The sequence below is a fragment of the Somniosus microcephalus genome, chromosome 4 (genome assembly GCF_052327205.1).
Source record: "Somniosus microcephalus isolate GS21.2 chromosome 4, FLI_Smic_1.0, whole genome shotgun sequence".
NCBI classification, from domain to species: Eukaryota; Metazoa; Chordata; class Chondrichthyes; order Squaliformes; family Somniosidae; genus Somniosus; species Somniosus microcephalus.
In genome coordinates this window covers 114,409,442-114,419,921 of record NC_140990.1, presented here as the reverse complement: position 1 = coordinate 114,419,921, position 10,480 = coordinate 114,409,442, and the positions used below count along the sequence as shown (strand labels likewise).

The following is a 10,480-nucleotide window of genomic DNA, read 5'->3' as shown; positions in this document are numbered from 1 at the left end:
ACCACGGTAACATTTCACCATCCATTTAACGCTGAGGAAGAATCCCAAGATACCTTGAGCTGTTTGTCATTAAAAGCCCTGATGCCTACATAAACAGGAGCAGGCTATTTAGCCCCTCGAACCTGTTCTGCTATGAGATCAAGACTTATCTGTGACCTAACTGCATATACTCGCTTTTGCCCCATATCCCTTAGTACCTTTGGCTAACGATCGATCCATCTTAGATTTAAAATTAACAATTGATCCCAGCATTAATTGCCGTTTACAGAAGTTCCAAACTTCTAACACTATTTTATGTCGAAGCGTTTACTAACTTCACCCCTGAAAGGTATGGTTCCAATAGGCTATGTCCCCTAGTCCTAGACTCCAACCAGGAGTAATAGTTTCTCTTTACCTTCAGTTCGCTTTTAACTTCAACCAAATCCACTTAACCTTAAATGCCAGCTAATACCACTCCTGTTTGTATAATTTCTCCTCGTAAGTTAACCCTTGGCAGTCAGGTATTCTGGTAAACCTACACTGCACTCCCTCCAAGGCCAAGCCAATATACATAGCCGTACGTAGCAGATTTAGGAACCGCTTCTTTCCCAGGGCTGTCATCCTACTGAACGCCACAAATAAACTCTAAAGCCTGCACATCTGCCAATGCACTTTATTATGGTTATGCTTATGTTAATGTATTACAAGCCAAATGTATGTTGCATGTTTAAATGTCTTAATCTAAATGTACACTCAGGAACCGCAAGCCTATATTTCGTTGTACTGCACTTGTGCACTAACAATGACAATAAAAGTTGATTTGATATCCTTAAGGTGTGGTGCCCAGAACTGTGCTCAGTTCTCCAGGTATAGTCTAACCAGGGCTTTGTCTAACAGTAGCATAACTTCTACCTCTTCCCCCTTGGTTAATCCTCGAGATATAAGACCAGCATTCATTAGCTATTTTTGATTTTCTGTAGCTGTCCGTGAAATTTTAACGATCTATGTACATGGCGGGAGGCTTTTTTTAGACCTCTACTGTTACTAGCTTCTCACCATTTGGAAAGTACTCTGATCTATCCTGCATTCAAAAGTGGATGACCTCACACGTGCTTTGAAATCCATTTGCCACAGTTTTGCCCATGCGCCTTTCTATCCCATTTAGGTAATAAATAGTGAATAGTTGAGGCCCAACACATTCCTGTGGGACACCACTAGTTACATCCTGCCAATTATCCCTACTGTCTCCTGCCACTCATCCAATTTCCTAACAAGGTTAATGATTTGCCTTTAATTCTATGAGCTTGAACTTTTAGCTAACAGTCTTGAGGAGTTTATCGAATGCCTTTTGGAATTCCATAGACCCTCCTCCGACTCCACCTCCGTCAGGCATGACCTGCCTTTCACCGATCCATGTAGGCTTTCTGATCAGCGGCTTTCTGATCAGCTGCCACTTTTCAAATATTTAGTCTCTGCATCCTTGGATTCTAGTAATTTCACAACAGGTGTTGGGCTAACTGCTCTAATTCCTGGTTTCACACTCCTTGAATAGCGAGTATCATGCAGTTTTCCCACTAAAGGAATAGTTGTTGAATCGAGAACAATTTGGAACATCATAGTTGGCGCATCTGGCATGTTCTTATCTGCTCCCTTTAAATCCCTGGGATGGGAGCCATTGGGTCACTTAGTGCCATTACTGTTGTTTGCTTTCATTGAGTCCACATTTCGTTGATGTCTGGCATTATTCAACATGGCCACCATTTCCGTATTTTCACTTATCGATTTTCAAGGGGGCGCATGTCACTCACGACCACCTGCTTTTTCCTAATAATATAAATGTAAATAATTGATTGGTGCCATAATCTGAGCAGATGAAGCCCATGCTGTAATTGAGTAAGGAAATGGCAGACTTGCGAAATAATAAGAGGAAACTGTAGAATTAATTGGCTTTAAATCTAAGAATGGTAATGGGGGCTGAAGATTGACAAATCTCCACGACATTAGTGGTAGATTGACTGAGCACTTGGACAACGGAGCCAGCATAGCGTTGTAAAGGGTAATTGATTTGCCTATTTTTCTTGGTCACGTTGTAAATGTATTTAAATGGAAATTAATTTAAAGGAGTTTTGTGCATCTTGGTAAGGAAATGAGTGCACAATCCTTGGTAAACAAGAATTGAAATGGAGTAGAGGAGAATGTCTCGCAGATTCTCAAATCAAAAGTAGCAACAGCAAGGCCGGTTTAAGAGCGCATACAAACCGAACACTGGGTTTTACTAGAAGCAAATAATTGAAGAGCAGAAGTTCTGGTTAATTTGTATTGGACTTCCTGTACTGTACACGTGATCTCTATTGAAAAATGAGGCACTGGAGAAGGCTCATCGGTGCAAGAAATTGCACGGATCAGGAAAGACTAGCTGGCTGAGGCTGAGGTGACCTGATGGAAGTCTCCAGTTATGCGGGGCTTTGGAGGAAACAACTAGACAGATGTGTCTTCTTGTAGAGAACCCAAAACTAGATCATAAGATCGTCCCTAATTAAACCGAGTAAGATTTCAAAAACTACTTGATAGAATGTGGAACTGGATACCACGAGGGTAGTTGAGGCAAATAGTATAGATGCATTTAAGGAGCAGCTACATTAACGAGGGAGAAAGGAATACAAGGTTGTACCCATGGAGTTGATGAACTAGGGTTGGAAGGAAGCTCTTGTGTAGCTTACAGCAGTAGGACTGAGCGGCCTGTTCCTGTGTTGGGGATTCTATGTAATTCTACGGATGTTATTTATATGGACTTCAGAAGGCGTTGGTTTACGGTTTCACGAAATAGACTGTTGGCATAAATGAAAGCACATGGAAAAGGAGGCAGCCATTTTAACATTGGTTAGCAGGCAGGAGACAATAGAGCTACTGGACATGTCCTCCAATTGGCAGGTTGTGACTGGCGGTTCCCCACGGAATCCGTACTGGGGCGGCGGCTTTTCACTTTCAATGAGTTGGATGAAGGAATAGAGATCCGTATATCCAAGTGTGTTGACGAGAGCGAGTTAGATGGCGCAGTTAGTAGTGTAGGTGGGAGCAGCAATTTTCAAAAGGCCACTGATCGAGCAAAACTGTGGCCAGCTGGAGTATAATGTAGGGAAGTGAGGTCATCCACTTTAGACCCTGAGGAACTTGGATCCGAGTATTTTTATAAATGGTCAGCTAGGAACTGAAGGAGTAGAGATTGAGGCACATGAGCAGATCATTAAACTAGTGGACAGGTACAAAATAACTTTACAAGGCTATGGGATGTTGGGCATCCTCGAGTAAAGGCCATCAGTGGAAGTACTTGGTTGTACAGAGCTCTGTTTGGACCACCTCTGGAGAACTTGGTTCAGTTCTGGGCAACGCGCCTCGGGAAGGATGTATTGGCCTTGGAGAAGGTGCAAGACATTGTATGCATTGATATCAATCCTGGGATTGGCGAATAGATTGAGATTCTGCACTAACGCTATTGTCATTCCAGACATACACAACCAGAGGATGCACCGTGCCAAAGCCGTTCAACTTGTCTTGCCCCAAGAAAAGGGAGTGCAACGATGCGGCTCTCGGGCAGTATATCTCGATGGCAGAGTACATTGACGTGTTTGAACATCGCACACAAGCGAGAGGCGGCAAGCGGGCCAGGCGCCAGGAGACACCAGGTACTACAGTCGGCTCTTCTCCCGACCATTCTCGGAGGCCCTCTCTTCGCTCCCCCCTCCTCCTCCTCCTTTCCCCCCCCGCCCTGCCTTCTCCGCGCTCTCTGCCCATAGTCTTCAATTCAGAAACCTTGAAATGAGAACCGATTTAAACGTTGACTTCCGCCCCCCAAAATTGTCATGTTCGAGCATCTCTGGACACGCCCAGCTCTTACTGCCCGACCCGAACAACGCGGTGCCCGAGCTAGTATCGGAATCTGCCGCTCTGACCAAGGCCCACGGCGGGGCTGTGCCTGTTGAGAAATGGCTTGAGGCCCAAGTATTTTTAGAGCCGGGAGAGGCCTCGCCAACTCCGGGCTGGATTTGAATCTGACCCGAGGTAAACTGACAGCGTCTGAGCTGTGAGACTCTGCCAACTAATGGCTCTGGACATTGAGACCCAGGAATCGTCCGTTTGTTTCCCAACAGGACCCTGGGGATTGGAGTCTCGTTCCCTGACGGGTTATTGGAGGGAGGTCGGATGAACGGGCCCGCACTCTTCCTCATTGTCAATCTGCTCTTTGTGCTATTAACGTACAAAGAAGTGGGTAAAGGGATGCTTGTTTAAACTGGACTGAAATAACTGGGTGGGCGCGGGTAACCATCAAACCCTGGATTTGTATCCCTTCTCCCAGCGGGTTGCGACATGAACGGGAAGATCTCGTGTCCTGCTGAGTGACTCGGTCTATCGCGGGCTGTCCGGGACACAAACTATTAGAGCGGGGCCGGGGTGAGTCTAGCTAGTCAGAAGTCACTGTCTTGAGACTGAATTCCGCGTTTCTCTTTCCCGCTGCACTTTACAGATGAACAAGGCGGGTTGAGGCTAAAGGGAGACTGTGAAAACCGGGATCAGTGAGCAGTCGAGATCCGGAATTTCCTGATCAGTGTGTCCGTTTGTCGTTGCTCAGTCCGGTCTTATCCAAGGGCCTCCTTTGTGAAAACTCTTCCATGTTTTAGTTTTACTACTGCCACCGGTATAATCCTCATCTTGCGGTCAGTGAATGATTCCGGTCCGGTTTAGTGTCTCGTCAAAACCCAACCAGGCAGCGGAACTGTTTGCTAAGCTGAAATTTTGAAAACGGGCCAGCGCCCGAGAGGTAACGTTTTAAGACCGGGGTTTATTTCACTGCTCCAAGGTCACGCGGGGTCTCAGCGGGTCAGTGAAATTTTATTCATTCTTCAGACCGATCCGCCCTCCGCTGGCGCTCACCCGGCCGATTCGTCAGTCGCTGACCTTATTGGATCAGAAATGTTTAACTTTGTTTGAATAGTGATGCACGAGTCTCTAATCTCCAAGATTTGCTCTTCCTGACCCCCAGAGGGGAATCTTCCCCAATCCAAATCTCCTTTCCCTGTATCTGGTGTCGAAGATGCTGATGGCCGTTACTGCGGGACTGTGGTCCTAGGGGAGCCGGGCAGTAAGTGGCCAGGGATTGTCAAACTCGGTACATGTATGGATGTGGTTTTAATGTTTAATACTTGTTTGTACTTAATAAAGACCTTCCACGTAAGGTTCTGGTCTCCGGTGTTTTGGATCTTGAACAGCCTAGCTTATTCCGGGTGAAGTGAAATTCGCTGTCGCAGGAATAGCAAATGAGACTGGGCCGGAGCTGGTTAAACTCTGGGTTAGATCGTGTTGTATTGCGAATATCCGGTGGTGCATTAACAGATTTCGGGAATGTCCAGTTTTGGAATAATGTGACTTTTTTTTATCCTGCCCCCCTCCCTCCTTTCCTGCGGACCTGGCCTTATTAGGCCGCTCCTCCTGTTCACGGACTCGCCCCGCTGGCAATGGAGGCCCAGCCGATTCACCGAGTTTAATGGGCTAACTCAGGACTCGGGTCCTCAGTCCCAGCACGGTCAGTGTTCCATATTAAATCATCAGTCTGAACCGCTGCTGCCACCTGCCTTTAACCTTTAATAACAAAGCATTATTACCTCGAGTGCTGGACCTCCTTCTCCTCTTTCCCCCCCGCTCCTTCTCATCATGTTGCAGGATTTCACAGGGCTGGCAGCGTGTGTATGGAGTCATAAGCGCCCCACAAGTTCCAGCTTTCCACATGCAATGGTGCCCATCTGCTAGAAATTCACTTACGCTGGGACAGGGTTGGGCATAAATTGAGGGGCCTAAAAGTGGACAGAAGAGGGGTCAGAAACCAGGGGAGACAGATTTAAAGTAATTGGGGGAAGGATTTGAGGGGAAATGTCTTCGCCCAGAGGGTCGTGGGGGTCTGGAACTCACTGCCTGAAAGGGCGGTAGAGACAGGAACACTAAACACACTTTAAAAAGTACTTGGATGTGCACTTGGAATGCTGTAACCTGCAGGGCTACGGACCAAGAGCTGGGAAGTGGGATTAGGCTGGATAGCTTTGTTGGCCGGCACGGACACGATGGGCTGAAATGGCCTCTTTCCGTGCTGTAACTTTCTGATTCGCCCAACAACGGCCCAGCCAATACCCACAAAACCCTTGCGCCTTCTTGCAACTGCATAAGGCTTTAAATAATTGTTAAATACAAATTTTATAACTATTTGCATTGGCTTACATTTAAAATTAGGTCAATTCTTTTTCCTGGTTAAAGTTTTTGTTTACATGGTAATACATTTTGAACCTGATTTACTTTTACTTCAGTGTTTAATTATTTTTGAGGATTTCTATTCTGCTTGTGGAGGGTTCCCTACTTAAATGGAATCCCCATGAGCACAATGGGAATCCCCCTTTGTCATTGGTTGGCCTGGCCCAGGTGATCCCAGAGACGCTTGCGAACCTCCTGCGCCCCCTGGTGTACGTGGGCCTTTATGCAGGTGGACCCCTGCCGGCCCAGCACCGCCAGATTCAATTCCCAGTCAAATGTGCCGGTATCGCATTTACCCTGACGATACGCAGTGGTACCCCTCGAACCTTCCTGATTGAGCTGTCACGCTGCTTGTCTGACATCAAGCATATGCTCAAACATTTTTCCTGTAATACTGGCCAGACTGAATCCCCAATCTGCGGTTGCCAACCCACTCCATCACTCCCCCTGACGGCTTTGAATGAGGCGGAACCAGACCGTTCGCAATCTCGGCGCCTTATTTGACTTTCATTTTATATAGCGCCTTCCGCTACCTCGGGACAGTCTAAAAGCGCTTTTGAGCTGTTGTATTGTAGAAAATGCGGCAGTCAATTTGCGCACCGCAATGTGATAATTACAAGATAATCCGTAAGTGATCTTGACTGAGAAATATTGACCAGGACACCGCGGATTACTCCCTCGTTCTTCAAAATGGTGCATGGGATCATTTACGTCCATCTGAGAGCAGGCCTGGCCTCAGTTTAACAGCACCTCCAACAGTGCAGCAATGCCTCAGTCCTGCACTGGAGTAGCAGCCTAGATTTGAACCCACAATCTTTTGACTATCCTAACTCGCAGCAAGTCCCCTTCACTCATCACCCCTGTGACCTCTGATCTACATTGGCTCCTGGTCTGGCAACGCCTCGATTTAAAATTATCACCCTTGTTTATTAAAACCCCTCTCTGCTACTGAGATCTGTGTGCTCTTGTACACCCAATTTTTATCCTTCCACAATTGGCGGACGTGCCTTCAGTTGCCTAGGCCCTAAGCTCTGGAACACCCTCCCTAATCCCCTCCACCTTTCTGGTTATTTCTCATTGATTAAGCGGCTCTGTAAAACCTACCTCTTTGACCAAGCTATTGTCACGTGTCCTAATATTTCTGTGGCTTGAAGTCAAATTGTTTGATGCCACTCATGTGAAGCGCCTTGGGACGTTTGATTGTTATGGGTGCTATATAAAGGCAAATTGTTTTGACCTTAATGGCATTTGGGTCTCTTTATTTAAGGAGGGATATATTTGCATTGGAGGCAGATCAGAGAAGGTTCTTTAGGTTAATTCCTGAGTTGAAGGGGTTGTCTTGAGAAATTTGAGCAGTTTGGGCCTATAATCGTTGGAGTTTACAAGAAAGATGTGATTGTGGCGGAGCCACCAAGGGTCTCAGAACAATTAGTAATAATCCCTTCATCTAGTGTAGTGCAGCCGCAGACTGCACCTTTGAACTGCCTGAAAACTACTGTATTGTGTTTTCCTGCACTCCACGTGAAGATGTCATGACGCCAATCACGTGACCACCAGTGCTGTGAAGAACGTCATGACGTCAGCTTCCAGAATCTTCCAGTAGTCGTCGAGTACCCAGCAAGCTGACTAGACCTGGGTACCGTTTCTCTTGTAGTTTCCCTGTTAACTTCGTTGTTCATTAAAACCTGTTGATTTGATTCATCGAGTCGAATACCTTTATTCAGATAGGAACCTCTGTTCCTACATTGGTGACCCCGATCTCGGTGGATAACTTTATTTGAGGATGAACACGAACGCCGTCGCCCTTCAACTGCCGCAGTTCTGGGAACAGCATCCAACAGCATGGTTTTTCCAGGCAGAAGCAGTGTGCTCTCCGGGACGTCACAGCAGACGTGACCCGTTATTATGTGGTTGCCGCTCTCGACAGTGCCACGGCCTCGGGGGTCGTCAGCATCCTTGGAAGCCAACTGGAGGAGGGCAAGTACAAAGCGCTTTAAGCCCGTTTACTACAGGTACTTGATCTTAAGTCGGAGCGGGCACGCAAGCTTATTTCCATGCCCGGCCTCGGGGACTCAACCGTCAGAGCTGATGAGTCAAATGCTCACGCTGTTGGGCGCGGAACCCCAATGTTTTTTATTCCGTCAGCTTTTCCTCTGCCGGCTTCCCGAACTGGTTCAGGTGGCCTTGGCCAACACTGCCATCACAGACGGTGCTGAACTCGCTGCACAGGCAGAGAAGATATTTACTATTACTCAGCAATGTTGTGGAGCCACGAGGCGCCTGTCTCCCCCACGCGAGCGAAGCCCAGCCCTCCCCCAGCAGGATGGTGCGTGTACCACGCCCGTTTTGGCGCCAAAGCTCGCTGCTGCCGGCCTCCTTGCAGTTTCCCTCAAGAAAAAAATAAACACTCCAACAAGCCCGTGTCCTCCCGGACGGACGACAAGGTCTAAAAAGCATAGCAAGTTAGCTATGGCACCGGGCTCAGCGGGCAAACTCATTTATGTTACGGATTCCGTTATGGGCCAACGATTCCTGTGCAGCATCCTCCCAGCCTCAAAGCTGGACCTACTATCCGGCGGCCAGGGGCCTTCCCTCGTAGCAATAAATGGCGCTGCCATGCGTACATTCGGGAAACGGATGGGAAACTTAACCTTCGCCGGTCAGCGTTTTGTCTGTGACTTTATTACAGCTAAAGTCTCGCAGGCCATCCTGGGGGCTGATTTTTTTTTTTCTGCGCCAATGGTCTGCTGGTCGACGTCCAACACTGCTGACTCATTAATGCGTCCACTTTCCATGCAATGCACTGCCACCGCAGCACCGCCGTGGCCTGTGCGGCTCTGTCGCAAGACGGGTTTACGCGCCTGCTCGGCGAATACCTGGAGCTCACCAGGCCCACTTTTTTGGCTGCAAGCACACGGCACGGGGTGGAGCACCATATTTCCACGACCGGAGCACCCGTTTATGCTCGGGCACGACGATTAGAAGCTGGCAGCTGCAAAGGCTGAGTTCCAGACCATGGAACGCCTGGGGATCATCTGGCGTTCGGACAGTCCTTGGTCCTCCCCACTGCATATTGTACCCAAACCAGGCGGCGGATGGCGACCTTGCGGGGATTACAGACTCTTAAACGACGCCACGACACCAGACAAGTACCCTATTCCCCACATCCAAGATTTTTCGGCACATCTGGCTGGCAACACTATTTTCTAAAGTGGATCTCGTTCATGGATATCACCAAGTTCCGGTGCACCCTCCAGACATCCCCAAAACGGCAGTCATCACTCCGTTCGGCCTTTTTGAGTTCCTCCGCATGCCATTCAGTCTGAAAAACGCAGCGTTTGATGGACTCTATATTACGGGACCTGCCCTTCATTTTTGTATATTTGGACGACATCCTAATAGCCAGCAAGGATACGACAGCTCACATGGCACATTTATGTACACTTTTCGCCCGACTCAGCCAACACTGCCTTATTGTCAATCCAGCCAACTCGAGACCCAACTGGGTGGACTGGCTCCCATGGGTGATGCTTGGCCTCCGGACAGCACCAAAGGAGGATCTTTAGTCTTCGTCGGCTGAACTGGTTTATGGCCAGACACTCTGGGTGCCAGGTGATTTTTCTCCCTCCGCACACCGAACCGTGGTCCACAGCTCAACAGCTCCTACTTCATCAGGAGGCGGCTAGGAATTTTCTGCCAAACCCAACCTCGCAGCATGACATGCAGAGGCCTCGCAGCCTGACAGAGCTCATGAGTTCGGACTATGTCTTTATTCGACAGGACGGTCACAGAGACCCACTCAAGCCACCGTATACCGGACCTTTTCGTGTCATCCCATCGGGGGAAAAGTTTTTCAGTTGAAGTCGGTGGAAAGTCTGATACCGTCTCTATCGACCGACTCAAAACAACCCACCTGGATCGGAGTGAGCCTCTCGTGGCTGCCCAACCACCTTGCCGTGGCCGGCCGCCAGACCAGCCCGCTGTCTAACAGCCCGATCCGGCCTCAGACGCAGCTGCACCTCTGCCTATCATTTCTGCCCCGCTCAAAACGCTGTTTCTGCCGCAATCCGGCACTGCTTCTACTAACGTCCCGTTTCCGCTGCCGGAGTTTCATTGCCGTTCAGCCAGGATCATTAAGCCTCCTACTCGGTTGACAATGTCCGTTTAAAGTGGATTCTGGGGGGGCACCTGTTACAATTAGTAATAA

General features: G+C 48.4%; 1 long non-coding RNA gene across 1 annotated transcript; it reads left to right on the top strand.

Moving 5' to 3' along the window:
* Positions 1-3,494: 3,494 nt before the first annotated feature.
* On the top strand, positions 3,495-5,209 carry LOC147119682 (uncharacterized). The gene is made up of 2 exons (XR_015077833.1): positions 3,495-3,662; positions 4,502-5,209. It is a non-coding gene; the product is annotated as an uncharacterized LOC147119682 (long non-coding RNA).
* The last annotated feature ends 5,271 nt before the right edge of the window (positions 5,210-10,480 follow it).